This window comes from Panthera uncia, chromosome A2 (genome assembly GCF_023721935.1).
Source record: "Panthera uncia isolate 11264 chromosome A2, Puncia_PCG_1.0, whole genome shotgun sequence".
Lineage (NCBI taxonomy): Eukaryota > Metazoa > Chordata > Mammalia > Carnivora > Felidae > Panthera > Panthera uncia.
This window is the reverse complement of record NC_064816.1, coordinates 6,551,748-6,567,354: the sequence shown is the minus strand read 5'-3', so window position 1 is coordinate 6,567,354 and position 15,607 is coordinate 6,551,748. Positions and strand designations below refer to the sequence as shown.

The window sequence follows — 15,607 nt, the reverse complement described above, 5'->3', positions numbered from 1 at the left end:
GTAGGCCTACAGGACTGACCCACGATAAAACCTTAGGACACCAGAGCTCAGGTGCTATAGATTGAATGTTTGCACCTCCCTGCATCTTCATATATTGAAACCTAATCCCCAGTGTGACAGTTTGTGGAGGTGAAGACTCTGAGAGGTAATTACAGGATTAGTGCCTTTGTGAGAGACCCCAAAGAGCTACCTTGCCCCTTCTGCCATGTGATGACAGTGAGAAGACTGCCTTCATTAATCAGTAAGTAGGTCCTAACCTGACACCAAATCTGCGGGCATCTTGATCTTGGTTTTCCCAGCCTTCAGAACTGTGAGAAATTTCTGTTGTTGACAAGCCACCCAATCGATATTTTTGTTACCACAGCCCAACTGAACAGCCTACTGTATCAGGTGAGCTTCCTCGGTAATTTATTATTACTAGGAATAGTAAGCAATGCCCATTTGACTGCACTGGGAAAAGACACCTGGACGCTTGTGCCTGGTTTGTCCTGGAATTAATCCTGTGTGTCTTACTTATCCCTTTGCTGATTCTCATCTGTATCCTTTGGTTGTAATAAACCATAACGGGTTTAACAGCAGGAGTCTTGTGCATTCTACTGCATTGCAGAGCATAAGGGTGTTCTTGAGGATCCCCAGCACAAATGGTTTATTTAATTCAGACATCTTTGAGCTCATCCAGCTGGCAAAACCACCTAGCCCCAGTTGCCTTCAAATCCTTACATCAGCCTATGCCTTCATTCATTATGCAAGTATCTTGAAGGTCCTTCTCTTTGCAAGTAACACAGTAGGCAATGAGGAGAGAGCAGTGAACAGAAAATGCCCCATACCTTAGATTTTTTATCACTTTCCAAGGGCCAAGCAGATAATAAACACATAAATTTGTATTCTATCAGCTGGTGATAAGTGCTAGGGAAAAAATATGAACAGATGAGGAATATTATCCTCTGCCTCCCCCAACACATACACATACACCCAAGGATTTTTCTTTTTTTTTTTTTTTTTTTTTTAACGTTTTATTTTATTTTTGAGACAGAGAGAGACAGAGCATGAACAGGGGAGGGGCAGAGAGAGAGGGAGACACAGAATCTGAAACGGGCTCCAGGCTCCGAGCCGTCAGCCCAGAGCCCGACGCGGGGCTCGAACTCACGGACCGCGAGATGGTGACCTGAGCTGAAGTCAGACGCTTAACCGACTGAGCCACCCAGGCGCCCCAGGATTTTTCTTATCAAACTTAGGACTAGCTCTGGGAAAGATAAAGACAGAACAGGAAAACAATCATTTTTCAGAAAACTCTTGAAAACTAACATCTGACTTGCCTAAAAAGTGAGATTCAACTTTTGATCTAAAGCACTAGCATAATTCAAACAAAAATAAACTCAGAATACATTTCAAATACTGCTCTACTTCAATGGGGAATCAATCAGCTTAGAAACCCTCACATAAAAGATGTGACCCTCTCCCCTAGGTCTTACAGGTATAAGATGGATGGAATAGGTGGAGTGCTAAATCAGACTTTGCCCAAAGTTTATTTATGTATTAATTTTTTGAAAAAACCTCACCTTTTTTTTTCCATTAAATTTTGCCTTTTTTATTCCTTCTTTACCTATGCTTTATGTTCATTTTGTTGGTCCTTTCAAACATTTAGAAATTATAGTTGAGTTCCTTTTTCAAACATTTTGAATTATACATTCAAACAAGTTCAGAATTATAAGTGTACAGTACACTATCATGAATTTCTTGACCCGAAGCACTCATATGCCTCATCTAAATTACTCCTTTCTCCTCTCCAAATGGAAGCACTATTGTGCCTTGTAAAACTGTAATTCTGCCTGTTTTTGAACTTCATATCAAATCATATGGTGTGCATTAATTTGTGTCTAGCATTTGCCATTCAGTGTCCTAGGACTATCTGTGCACTTCCTTGTAAAATCTAGTTTTAGCAAGAACCCTAATTAAGTCAGTTTAATTACATGATCACCCTCAATATCTGATCAAGTTCCTAATCCTCTACCATTTCCCAGGTGATGTCTGATCACTCTTTTATTTATTATTTATTTTTAATGTTTATTTATAGGACAGAGAGAGACAGACACACAGACAGCGCAGGTGCGGGCACACACACACACAAGAGGAAGGGCAGGGAGAGGCAGTTAAAATCTGAAGCAGGCTCCAGGCTCCCAGCTGTCAGCACACAGCCTGACCGGGGTGAGATCATGACCTGAGCTGAAGTCAGATGCTTAACCAACTGATTCACCCACGTCCCCCTGTCTTTTGTTTTTAAGTTTATTTCTTTTGAGACAGAGACAGCATGGGTGGAGGACTGGCAGGGGGGCGGGGGGAGAGAATGAATCTCAAGCAGGTTCCACGCTGCTAGCGCAGAGCCCGATGCAGGGCTTGAACCCATGAAACTGTGAGGTTTGACCTGAGCCAAAATCAAGGGTCAGATACTTAACTGACTGAGCCACCCAGGCACCCGCTGATCTGTCTTCAGTAAGAACCCTGTTAGGTCATTTTAGCCAGAATCCCCCTTACCTCAGATGTTTCCTCTTAGTAATTTTCTATTCATTAACCTGGCTATAGATTCTGGTCCCTGGCTATAGATTTCCACTTATGCGGTACTCAGTCGGAGTAGAGCCCGAGCTCTCACCCACGCTGTAAATTCCCATTGCAGTGACTCCTACACCTATCTCAATGCTCCTAAGAAAAGTTTGCCTTACCATCTTTAACAAATGTCACTGAATATTTTTTTCTTGAACACCTTGCCTAAATCTCCCCTAGTCATAATACCCAGTGCCCTAAAAACATTCCATATTAGACAGATGCTCTAACATAATGAATGATAAATTAAAATTCAATCTTTAGCAGTCATGGTTTGGCTTATTAAAATGTAATCCCATGGACCCCCAGGTAAAATAGTTAATAGGACCAATGTAATTTAAAAGAGGGTCTTCAAGGGGGGAAACTCATGATATAAAACCTAATTAATAAAGGGGTGATTATCTGCAACAACTTTTCCATTTGACAGCCCAATTTTGCCTCTTCTTAAACCTGGAGAAAATAAAAGGTGCCTTATGATGTATTACGAGAACTGTAACACTGTGGTTCCATCCAATCAGGGCCCCCGTACCCAACATTCAATATTATTAAAAATCCTGGCTCCATCCAATCAACAACCAGTAAATATTTTGCTCTTACAGAGTGGGCTAACATGTTTCTGCTGTTCAGTGCCTATTTAAATAGCCTCTCAGCTGCAATTTGCCTTCACCTCTGAAGTGTATCAAATTGATCACCTAACCATGCAGAGAAAAGACTCAGAGTACATGCAAATATTTGAGCAGAGTACTCTGAACTTTATATCCTTAATATAAACTATAAGGACAAAAAGAAATGCAAATAAATTTAATAGTTTACTGAGTAAGTCTACAGTTGATAGTAACATTGGTATTACACTTTTTGAAACCACTATACACATACTGTAGCATAAAACAATATATTAATACTAGTGTTTATTATAACAGAAGAGGTACGAGTATAAAATAAGAGAAAGCAAACAAAAAAAATCCCATATTAAATTTTTACTGGGAATATGAGTACGAACTTACAAGTAAGGAAACATGCGTTTTAGATATCCACTGAAAGGCCTAGGCATGATTATACCCAAGTAGCACCAAGCCCATGTATCACACCAACCTTGGTGTCTAAAAGGAACCAGGCTTTTTGGAGAAATCATTGGTTACAGGTTTGTAACAAGAAAGTACAAAGTGAACTGAGGCTTTGTTTTACACTTAAAGACTAATAGGGTTGTGTTTAAAGACTAATAGGATTCATGTTGAAGGGACACTGATTCAAAAGGCAAATGTGGGACAGCTGGAGCATCAAAATAAATGACAGGAATTGATTATAAAATAGTGAATGAAAGAAAAGCCCAAGAATATGTTGTGATACTCCAAAAAGAAAAAAAAGTATAGAGGGCAGGGGAAGTGGGGAAGGAAAGCTGCTCAGCTAAAGAATGGAGAAGGATTGACACAATTAGCAAAAACATCACTTTGTAACCCCCCCCCCACGCCCACCATGTAAAAATAGGTTGAGGCAAAGATTGACAAGTGATGTTGAAACCCTTAGATGAAAGGCTGTTGGGGAACAGAATATCCCTCTGTTGCCAAGTATTACCCAAGGATTACCAAAAAAAAAAAAAAAAAAAAAAAAAAAAAAAAGTGTGCCTGTATGAGCCAGAAGGGCACCTTGACTAAATGCTTCTCATCCCTCATAATGGGACGTGCTTCCTGAATGGCATACAATACAAAGTACACAGAAACGTTCCAGTGTCTAAACTTGCCGTCTAACCCAGGAGCCACTGGGGGGTTCTCTGTGGCTACCATGAACATGTAAGGTGGCTAGTGTGACTGAGAAGCTACATTCTCAACTTTATTTACTTTTAATTACATTTTAGAAATAAAATTGATTCAGTTACTTAAAAAAAAAAAAAACTTTTCAGTATGTTCCAACAATCTCAGTTTGGAGACCTTTTTCAACAGTAAAACAGTAAAAGCTAAAAACAGATCAAGAATTCCCAATGAAAATTCAGCATCCACACGGAGATCCGCATACACGCCAGATTCCAGCAACTTATTACAAAAGAAACATAAAATTTCTCATTAAGCATTCCCTATTAGCTGCATTTGTCATTAATTCCACTAATTTGAAACTGACAGCTGGATAAATTGGGTTAAATAAAACATATTAGAAATTATTTCCCAGGTACATTTAAAGTTTTCACTTGGCTATTAAGAATTATAAAAAATTACATCTGTACCTCACGTTATATTTCTATGAGACAGTACGGCTCTAGACCCAACGACCACTTTACAAGGAACAGTCAAGTTAATTAGATAATTAAATAAAACCGTAACAGAACAACATCGTATCTGAATGCCAACATTTTACGATATAACTTTCCTGGAGCCTTCAAGAACCAAAATTAATTTCAGTTTTAAATGCAGGCAACAGTTTTAGGGACGAGAGAGCTAAAGCAAAATGCAATGTGCATTTTGCAATCTTGTTCGGGTTCTAGCTTCAAAAACCCCGACAACTGTAATAGATACTTTCGGAAAACTGGAGAAAGTCTACTTTCTTGGACGGACAGGGGAGTTTTGATGTTAGAAGACTGTCCTGATTCTCAGAGGATGCATGCTTACGATTAAAAGGTGAAGCGAATGTCTGCAATTTACCATTAAATGGCTCATTCGTTAAGAATACACAGGACTAGAGACAAAATCTTAACAATTAGCGAACGTGGATGAAGGTTCCACGGATGTTCGTTATAGTGGCGCTGCAGATTTTAAGGAAGAATTTCTACACGGACACCCGAAAGAAAAACCTACCTGTCAAAACTTCACCCTACTTAGGGTGAATTCAATTCCAGCTAACGGCCACCGGCCCGCCGCGTCTTTGCTCTCTAACTGCTACAGTCGAAGCTTCGGGCATTTGCAAGGCTCTGCCGCGCGGAGTTTTCTAATTTAACGCGAATTCACTCACTCAAGGCGTTTAACGTCGATAACTGACAACGCCAAGAGCACCGCGTGCCCGCCAGGATGCGACACAACAGCCACGCTGGGGGGGCGGCGACGTCGGGGCCGGAGTCGCCGCGACCAGGAAAGGCCTGGCTCCCACGCCCCCCCCCCCCGGGGCTGCTCCCCGCCTCGGGGGCCCAGCCGGCCCGGGCTCTCGGAGGAAGGGGCTTTTGACTCCGCGCCTCTCTCTTGGGCTCCCCCCTTCCTACGTATCCACTCAGAGGCCGGGCGGCGACAAGCAATGACTCTCCCTCCGACGCGGGAGTGGCGCGCGGCCAAGATGGCCGCCGCCCCGCGCACGCGCTTTTCCGGTCTCCGCAAAGGGCGCGAGGGGCGGGGCCTCGGAAGCTGGGCGGGCCGCGCCGACGCCTCTTCTCGCGCCCGCTCGCTGAGAGAGGGAGTTTTCCTCCTGCCGGGAGGCGGGGAGCCGCTCGGAAGGAGCTGGAGCGGAAGGTGGGGTTGTGGTCCTGGGCCGGCGCGGTGCTCTTACCCGGCTTACCTGGATGACAGTTGCTTTCAAATTTTGGTGCATACGTGAACCGTCCTCTTCATTGCACAACTGTGCCTGCACGTTCCCCGCGGAGATCATGAATACAATCGCTACATAGCTGCACTTGACCTTTTCCTATGGCACTATGCGTGATTCATTTTTTCAATGTAGTTCAGCCTCCTGTTTGTGAAGGGAGCTGCAAACTACACTTGAGGCAAGAGGGAGAAACGCTACAGCATCTCAGTCTGAAGTCTCTGACACTACACTGGAGGTGAAGAGGTGACCTAAGTTTAAATGAAATGTCTTGTCTAGATGTGCGGCTGAAGCTACATGTCTTCTTTACCGGGTTAGGAGAGCAACTGTTATGCCTAATGAGCCTCTGATTTCCATTATGATTTTGAGTTAAAAAGTTTTAAGAGTTTGGCCATCCCTTTCAGGTACCAACTAAAAGGAAACGGCTTATCATTTGGGAGACCCAGAGTGGGAGAGTTCTCCCTATTATTAGCCTTGAGTTGGCCTTAAGGCTAACGCTACAGTGACCTCCCATGGCAGAGCTTCAAGGGTGTCATTAGTCATTTCCTAGAAGGAGGCAGATAAATCATTAAGTTGGCAATGGACGGTCTACAATAAGTCTTAGGAATCCTCTACATTATCTTTTAGTGAAAGGGGAGGGAATTTTGGATGGCTGTAATTTTTCTTGGCTTCAGGGATTTGCTTCCCAGGGATATGTCATGGACTAGGTAGTGAACCTGCTGGTCTGACAGAATTGTAATTTATTCTCAGAAACTTTGTCTTGTGGGAAAAGGAACCTTACTAAAATGCAGTCAGGAGGCCAGAGGGGGAACTCTCACAGGGTACCACTCCTTAATCACAGTAAGAATTATCAATTATAGGCCCCCCCACCAAAGAAGAACTGCAATAGGAAATTACAGCCCCCAACAGATGCACATCTCCTACAAGAAATAGACTACCCCAGCAATTTAGCCAATGAGAAACCATTATCAACCTGAACTCTTCCTTTTCTCCAATGGACCCGTTGGAAACAACCCCTCCCAACTTTCTCCTGCTCCATAAAATAATGTTCCTCCTCTTTGTTGGACTAGCCTATGGTTTTTGCTGTAGGTTCCTTGTCCCAAATTACAATTCTCTGCTATTCCCAAAAAAACCTTCGTAAACTGTCCCCAGCTCCTCCCTTTGCTCCTACTTGGGAGATCAGAAAGAGTGTGTGTAGCCAACACACTGGTCAGAGAAAAATGCACACAATGAGATAAGACCGTGAAGGACAACAAACGTTTTTAAAATGCAGTAAAATATACATAAAATTAACCACTTTAGCCATCTTTTAGTGTACAACTCAGTGGCATTCAGTACATTTAGAAAGTTGTCCGACGATCCCCACTGTCCATCTCCAAAAATTTTTCACCATCCCAAACAGAAACTCTGTAGGGAAACAAATCTTTATGAGATCTGGCCAATGTTTTGGTCTCCAGGATTTCTGGAAACAGGGAAATGTGAGTTTAATTGCAGCAAAATGAGGATGCTGAATTGTAATGAACTTTAACAAGGTGTCAATCCATAAACTTTCTCTCTGTGCCTCAAGATAACCTCTGAAATGAAGACATTTAGACACTTCAAAGAACCTCCAGGGAAAAGCAGTTCCCTTGATATTGAACTTGAATTAACAGCACAAAATTAACTTTCTGGACACTATATGATTCCCTTTGGCCTCATCCTATTATTATTGGCTTATTTTGTACATTTCCCACAGGTGATGACAATGTTCTAAACACTCTAGTGTGAGTGGTAATGAACAACTGTGTTACCCTGGACCTCCTGCTGGCCAGCTGAAGCAGGATATGTTTCACCGCTGACACATCTTGCTGCACCCGGCTTACTGATTTCATTGGCTTGGGTCTGCATGGGGAGCCTAGCTGAAGCCATGTACCCCTCATTACCCTGCCGGGAGTCATGGTCCTGGTCAGTCTTGTCTGAAGTTCCCTAAAAGAACAGAATCAATTTGGTATAAGCCCCTATGGCTACAGTTAATTACAAAATCTGTGTTAGTCTCCTCTTGCTGCTGTAACAAGTTACCAGAAACTTAGTAGCTTAAAACAAAACAAATGTACGGTCTCGTAATTGTGAAGGTCAGGCATCTGAAATGGGTCTCACTGGGCTACATTCAGGGTATCCACAGGCTGTGTTTTTTCTGTAGGCTGTAGGGGAGAATTCATTTCCCTGCCTTTCCAGCATCCAGAGGCTCTCTCCATTCCCTGGCTTGTGGCCATAAATCACTCTGATCACTGCTTCCATTCTCACATCTCTTCCTCTGACTCTGACCCTACTGCCTCCCACTTTTGCTTAGAAAGGTCCCTGTGATTACACTCAGCCCACCTTAATAACCTGGGGTGCCCCCCCCCCATCTCAAGAACCTTAATTTAGCCACACCTGCATAGTCCCCTTTGGCATACAAAGGAATATATTCACAGGTTCTGGGGATTAGGGCATGGACATCTTTGGCAGGGGCATTATTCTGCCTACCGCACAAAGCATCTACAAAGAATTCTTGGCTAGATACATGAAAAATCAGGGGCCAGAGTTGTAGAGAAATGGCTCTGCCACAGTGTCCTTGAGACTTTGTATCTATCCACATAGGCCATGCAGGCAAAGGGCCTGACTGTGGCAAATGTGAGTGTTGGCAGAATGCCCTGCGATCTTCCCAGAACATGAGGGATGGGAGGCCTGGAAGTAAGGAGCTACTATGAGGCCACCTCCCACTTACCTCCCCTGGGAAACTGTCAGAGGACAGTTTCTCATTGCCTCTTAGGTTCTGAGGAGGTAAGGGTGTTTTTTGCCCTGCCCCATTCAGAACAGAAGTGCAGAACGTAGTAAAACTGCTTGGTCGCAGTCTAGATTGGGCTCTTCAGCTAAGGGGAAGTGGCACAAAGAGTACAGGTTAAAGTTGATGGTCTTTGTGTCCGCCTGTAGAGGAACCTCCCCACCCTGCCCCCGGGGAGTATGCCAAAATGATGTTATCTGTGTAGTCTGAAGGCATGAGTTCTACTTCCCGGGTACTTGCCTGTCTCTCCTGTGAAACGTTTACACAACAGAACATTTTAGCCAAATGTAGAACTTCAAATCAAATGTCATCCATCTAGGCGGTGATATCTGGGAGGGGTGCTCTAATGAAGGGAATAATCATGTTTAACTCTAGTCGACCGTCAGCCTCATTGCTGCTTAGTGGCTCTAAGCACAGGCCGACCAGGGAATTAAAAGGTGAAATAGCAGGAATCTGTACCCTTTCAGCGCCTTTGCTTGGCCAGTAATTACTGCAGCATATTGACCACCAACCTCCACTGGTTAACTGGTTCTTAACAGCTGGTGCCCACCAACAGCAAAAAGCTTTAGGCTCATTTCATGAGGGTGGCTCAGCAGGTCCCATTCTAATCATGGGAAAAGGTGATTGTCTGGAACACCCAGGACAGAATCTTGTAGCCAAAGTGCCCGATTTTAACAGTTAAGCTGGTTCCTGCCCTTTTTGTTAATCCTCCTCCCAAGGTATTCATTTCCTGGGGCTGGGGAAAGGGCTAGGCCCTTAAGGAGAGGGATGATTTGAATTACTTCCTCCAAGAGTCAACCCTTTTTTTTTTTTTTTTTTTTTTTGCCTTCCCCTTTTGCCTTTTGGTCTTTTACAAGTTTTTGGATGGTCACTGGCAAAGTGGAGGATAAAATGTCTTCGTTCTTACAGTGGTGACACTGCATTTTTTTTCTAGCAGAGAATGTCAGTCATTTTTTTCCCCCCCCCAGGATCCTTCACTCTGTCCTGTCTCATCTCCCCCAGGAGCCTGGGCTCTTTCCTCCTCTGGGTGGTATGAAGTTGTGGTAAGCAGGACGCAACACCCATCTCATGGTTCAGAACATTTTTTCAGTAAAACAGCCACATTCTTTGGGCTCCTGGGAAAGGCAAGGGTATAAACTTCTTTGACTTTAGTTACTTTAATGTTTTGGCTGGCTGGGCCCAAGAGTTGGGGGTCTCAATGGCCCTCTGGGGAGGGGCTGGAATGCCATCCTAGACAGTAGATCTGAGTGGGACTACAGCTAAAGCCTGCTGGCTGTGGACAAAGGCACCTCCCCCAACTGTGCTTAGGAGACCTGCCATCCCTGCCTTATGGGCATATGAACCTGTTGTAGCAATTCCTAGGGACTTGTCTAGTCTCAGACTATCCCGAAACACCAGTTGGCCATGGGGACCTCCTCTCGCTACAGCCCATGATGGGGTCAGAGGCAGCCCACCCTTGGTCCAGACTTAGGCACTTCTCCCCTTTTCCTTCTTGGGCCCAGAAGTCTTACAGGGTCCAGAGCTGCTTAGTGGGGGACCAAGCAGGCAGGCTTACCTCTCTCCCCAAGCTGCTGCACCTCTGACCCCAAAAGTCAGTTCCAATGATGTTCACTCAAATACCTATGAGGTAGGGAAGCTGAAGGGACTCCATTTTATTTATTTATATTTGTAAATGTTTAAAAATGTTTTTATTTATTTTTGAGAGGGAGAGCACGAGTGGGGGAGGGGCAGAGAGAGAGGGAGACACAGAATCCAAAGCAGGCTCCAGGCACTGAGCCGTCAGCACAGAGCCTGACACGGGGCTGGAACTCATGAATCATGAGATCATGACCTGAGCTAAGTTGGACACTTAACTGACTGAGCGCCCCAGGAGCCCCAGGACTCCATTTGAGAATGACCTCATCTCTGCTGTTTTTCTGCTTGGCCCCATTTACTCATGTTCAATATTTTGCCTCTGAATAAGACAAAAAAGCTATGTTCCCATTCAGGGGGAAGGCAAGAGAATTAATCATTCTTTGAGTTGCATCCTAGGCCCCAAATACCTGATAACACCTAAGAAGAGCCAGATCCCAAACATGTTCCAGGACATTAGCTTTGAACAAGCCTTGGTTGATAATGGCATCAATACCCCTACCTTTAGTAATTTGTGGAGTCTATTGCTCACCTGACACTTGCCTTTGATTGGACCCTACCCTGGATTCCTGAAGAAAAATGTACTCTAGGCCCTTTTCCAATATAAATCCCTAACCCCAATTCTCTTTTCCTTTCCTAGTCTCCCAGACACTCGGTCTGCCATTCTCCATCACCGATGCTATTATTCAGGAAACTCTGTTTTTACTTTCTCTGGCTTGCATTTGATTTCAATCCTGTGAGAAGCCAAAGGCCCCCTTCACTGGTCCTGTGGTACCCTCTTCTGGGTCCCTGGGCCCACCCTGCCTGCATCACCTGCACTACCACTTGTTGAGGCTAATGAGACATAGTGGGAGATCCCAAAAAATATACAGAGCAAGGGGTGCCTGGGTGGCTTAGTCGGTTAAGCAACCAGCTCTTGATTTCGTCTTAGGTCACGATCTCACAGTTCAAGTGTTCGAGCCTTGCATTGGGCTCTGTGCTGTCTACTTGGAGCCCACATAGGGACTCTCTCTCCCTAGCTCTCTACTACTCCCCTGCTCGCTTGCTCTCTCAAAATAAATAAACTTCAAAAAATAACAAAACACGCAGAGCAAAACAGCACAGAACAACACCATGTCAAACTGACACACAGGTATTTTAGAGTTTCAACCACTTGAAACTGTCCAGTATAATTTTGTCAATCGATTGTTCTGTTGACTGATGGTCCCTATTATCTATTTCCTGATTACCTCAGTCGCATCCTGATCACCTGTAGGGAATTTGAGAGATTTGAGGACTGATCTAGGGAGAAGACAGGACCACAAGAGGTACAAAATCCAATGACCTTTACTGGGTTGACAAAGATTTACCATCCACTGACCTCCACCATACCTCTTGCCTATAAATTCTCATTTACCCATAAGATACTTGGATTTGAACCTGCTTTTATACTAAGGTCTCTTTTCCCCTGTTGTGATAGTGCTGAATAAAATCGGTTTTACCACTTTAAGTCCACCACTGTTTTTCCTTCAACAGGGTGGCTCTTGGACAGGGTTGTGTGACAGGGGGAGTCCCAACATGAGACCATCCAAAGGCTTATGGCACAGAAGCCACCATCCAGAAGGGGAGGAGGGCAAGGGAACCCCTGGGGGAAAGGGGCATCTGGGAGGGGTCTTACTGTCTAGGTGACTTTGCTCAGCACAATGGAGGAGTCAGAGAGCTCTGAAAGGCCACAGCAGCTTGGTATTTTACTAGGCTCTATGTCTTATCAGTGTTCAGTAGATGCTGGGTGACATTTTCACAGTATCCAAAGCAGGGAGGCTCTGAATGGCTAAAAATATGCTTGTTGGGCTATTTTAAAAGTTGGATATGCAAAAGTTTGAGTTTGGCCCCAGAGGGCTTTTGAGTTAATGGGTCACAGCCCGTAGTGAAGAAATAAACAACCCAAAGGCCAATACACAGAGTGGCTTATTAGCATAACAGACCTTTATCTCACACTACACACTAAAACCCATTCCTTGAGGAGTAAACATTGAGAAGTTTTAAAAATAATAAAATGTGGAAGAAAATTAGGAAAATAACTTTTATACTCTAGAGTTTAGGAAGATTTAAAAGCAAGCTAGGAGGGGCACCTGGGTGGGCCAGTTGGTTAAGCCTCTGACTCTTGATCTCAGCTCAGGTCTTGATCTCAGGGTTGTGAGTTCAAGGCCCCCCTGCTTAAAATAAATAAGTAAATAAATAAAAGCAACCTAGGAAACCCAGAAAACATTCTTTAAAAAGTATAGGCTTGGGCGCCTGAGTGGCTCAGTAGGTTAAGCGCCAGATTCCTGATTTTGGCTCACAGTTCATGAGTTTGAGCCCTACATCAGGCTCTGCACTGTCAGAGTGGAGCCTGCTTGGGATTCTCGCTTTCTCTCTGCCCTCTCCCGCTTCATGAGGTTTTTTGGGGGTGATAGTGGGGCTTGTGGGGTCCAGGTTTGACGACCAAGAAAGTGATTTTGAAGATGTTTTTGGTGCAAAAATGTGATTTTATTGAAGCACGGGGACAGGACCCATGGGCAGGAAGAGCTGCCCAGGGACCATGAGGAGAGACTGGTTATATATTATGGGGTTGAGGGAGGTAAAGTCCAGGGGAAGTTTTCAGTGAGATTTTCATATGCTAAAGAAGACTCACAGAATAGTGGAGGCCCAGCCATTGTCAAGCTAGGGTTGTTTTTCCCTCTAGCAAAGCATTAGCATTAAGACCATAAGGAGTTCCTGTAGAAACATTTTAATCTGCCGGCCTCAAGTATTTGTCAATGGGCTGGAGGTTATAGGGAAATTTATTTCTATCTGCCATTTCCTTCTGCCTTTGTTTACCACTTTACTATGGAGGAGTGATGGAGACTTAGGTCCTGCAGGACTATGATCTCTATCAGATAACCATTTGTTTTTCCTTTTCCTTTGTTCTTGGGCAGCCAGGAGTGTTGGAGGAATATCACACATATCCTACCTGGGGTGTTTGCAGCCTGTCAGCTTGCCTTATGCTCCCTTATTACTGCTCATTCTCTCTCTCTCTCAAAATTAAATAAACATTAAAAAAAAAAAAAGTATAGACTCGGGGCGCCTGAGTGGCTCAGTCAGTTAAACATCTGACTTTGGCTCTGGTCATGATCTCACGGTTGTGGGTTTGAGCCCCAAGTCAGGGCTCAGAGCCTGGAGCCTGCTTCAGATTCTGGGTCTCCCTCTCTCCCTGCCCCTCCCCACTTGTACTCTGTCTCTCTCAAAAAATAAACATTAAAAAAGTATAGACTCAAAAGTATAGACTATTGGGTTATGTAAAATTAAATATTGTATACAGATATGACGTCATAAAGTTAAAGAAGCAAAGTTATGTTATCAGTTAATAGATGCATGAACATTTGATTACATTGATCAAAAACTGATAATACATCTTCATAAACCAGATTTTAAAAGGTACTTCATTAACTTCATAAAGAACACAATCTGAGTTTTTTGTGTCTCATGTCCATGAAGTACAGCCAGACCAATACTAAACCATCCTGCACACCTAGAAAAATGATCTGAGGATTAACACAACGATCTGCACAACCTGAACCACAGAATCCAGCAGGGGTACAGATGGCTCCTGGCTTAAGATGTTAGATTTAAAATTTTTTGACTTTATGATGGTGTGAAAGTAATATGCATTCAGTAGAAACCATACTTTGGATTTTTAATTTTGATCACATCCCAGGCTACTGATAGGTGGTATGATACTCTCTTTTGATGCTCGGCGGGGGTAGCCAGCTGCAACCCCAGTCAGCCATGAGATCATGAGAATAAACCACCAGTACACTTAAAACCATTCTATGTCCATATACCCTTTCTGTTTTTCAAGTTCAGTACACTGCTTAATAAATTGCATGAGATACTTAACACTTTATAAAAGATAAAATAAGCTTTGTGTTAGATAATTTTGCCCAACTGTAGGCTAATGTAGGTGTTCTAGGCACGCTCCAGGTAGGCTAGGCTAAGCTATGATGTTAGCTAGGTTAGGTGTATTAAATGCATTCTAGACTTAATGGTATTTTCTACCTGGGATGGGTTTGTCAGGGCATAGCCCCATTGTAAAGTCAAGGGAAACTGTAAATATACTTCCTTTAATAGATTCAGGACTATGTAGCTCTTCAACTTCTTTTCACAGCTTCAGTTTGTTGTAAGTTTCAAAATTTGCCAATTTTATGTAAAATCTATTTTAAATAGAATGATGGATGAATGAATACATCTCGATGTATAAGTGTGTAAAAAAAAACACCATACACAATCTACAGCAAATAGCTTACTTAGCATCCTTGATAATCATTACCGACCAAGACAAGAATGCTTGATTTCTTTCTGACTTTACAACAGTTTGAGAGGTCCTGCACAAAGAAACGAGTTAGTATTAGAACAAGAAAAAAACAGGGACAGAAAATTGTATTTATACGGAAAATCAAATAACGTAGTGACAACTATTAGAGGAGAGCCAGGTTTCCAGGTAACTGGACTTGCATAAACAATTATCAATAGCCTTTCTCTACAAGAGCAGTAATCAAAACAATGAAAGGGAAAACTAAAGACCTAAGAAAGGACTGAATTAATGGAAGGGAGATCTTAGGAAGTGGTATAGGCTTAAAGTTATAACTATCGTGTCCTGTGCGTAACAAAGTGGAGAAGGGTATAAATTCAAAAAAACGCAATTGAGCATCCAGTTGTCTGGCTTCGGAGCCTGAATGGGCGTCCCTAACCCTATCCCCGCAGCCCCGCCCCCTAGACCTCAGCTCCCCAAGAATTGCCAACCAAGTCTCGCCCTTCCACCTGGTCCCACCGTAAACCGTGCCCTTCGGAATAGTCAACTAAGCCACGCCCCTAGGCGTTGTCTCGACCCAGCTCCGCCCCACAGTCCTAGTCAACCAAACCCTGCCACGGACCTGATGCCCCCCCAGGCCCGTCCAATTCCAAATCCTACGCTGATTCGCCCGCAGGGCCCAACCGCCTCTCTCCCCAGAAGAAAACTAGCATTTCTCTCCCACTCGCGGCCAGAAAGAGACGCCTCCCGCCCGACCACCCCCCGTAATC

General features: G+C 43.8%; 1 protein-coding gene across 3 annotated transcripts in view; it reads left to right on the top strand.

Annotated features, from left to right (window-relative positions):
• EIF3G (eukaryotic translation initiation factor 3 subunit G) overlaps positions 1-15,607 on the top strand; it is a 767,140-nt gene that overhangs the window by 410,401 nt on the left and 341,132 nt on the right. Inside the window, exon 12 of one of the 3 annotated variants that reach the window (XM_049642452.1) lies at positions 3,114-3,124. The exons of the other annotated variants lie outside the window; for them this stretch is intronic. The gene's annotated coding sequence lies outside the window, so the exon portion shown is untranslated. Of the gene's footprint in view, positions 1-3,113; positions 3,125-15,607 lie in introns of those variants that run through there. 3 annotated transcript variants of the gene reach the window in all.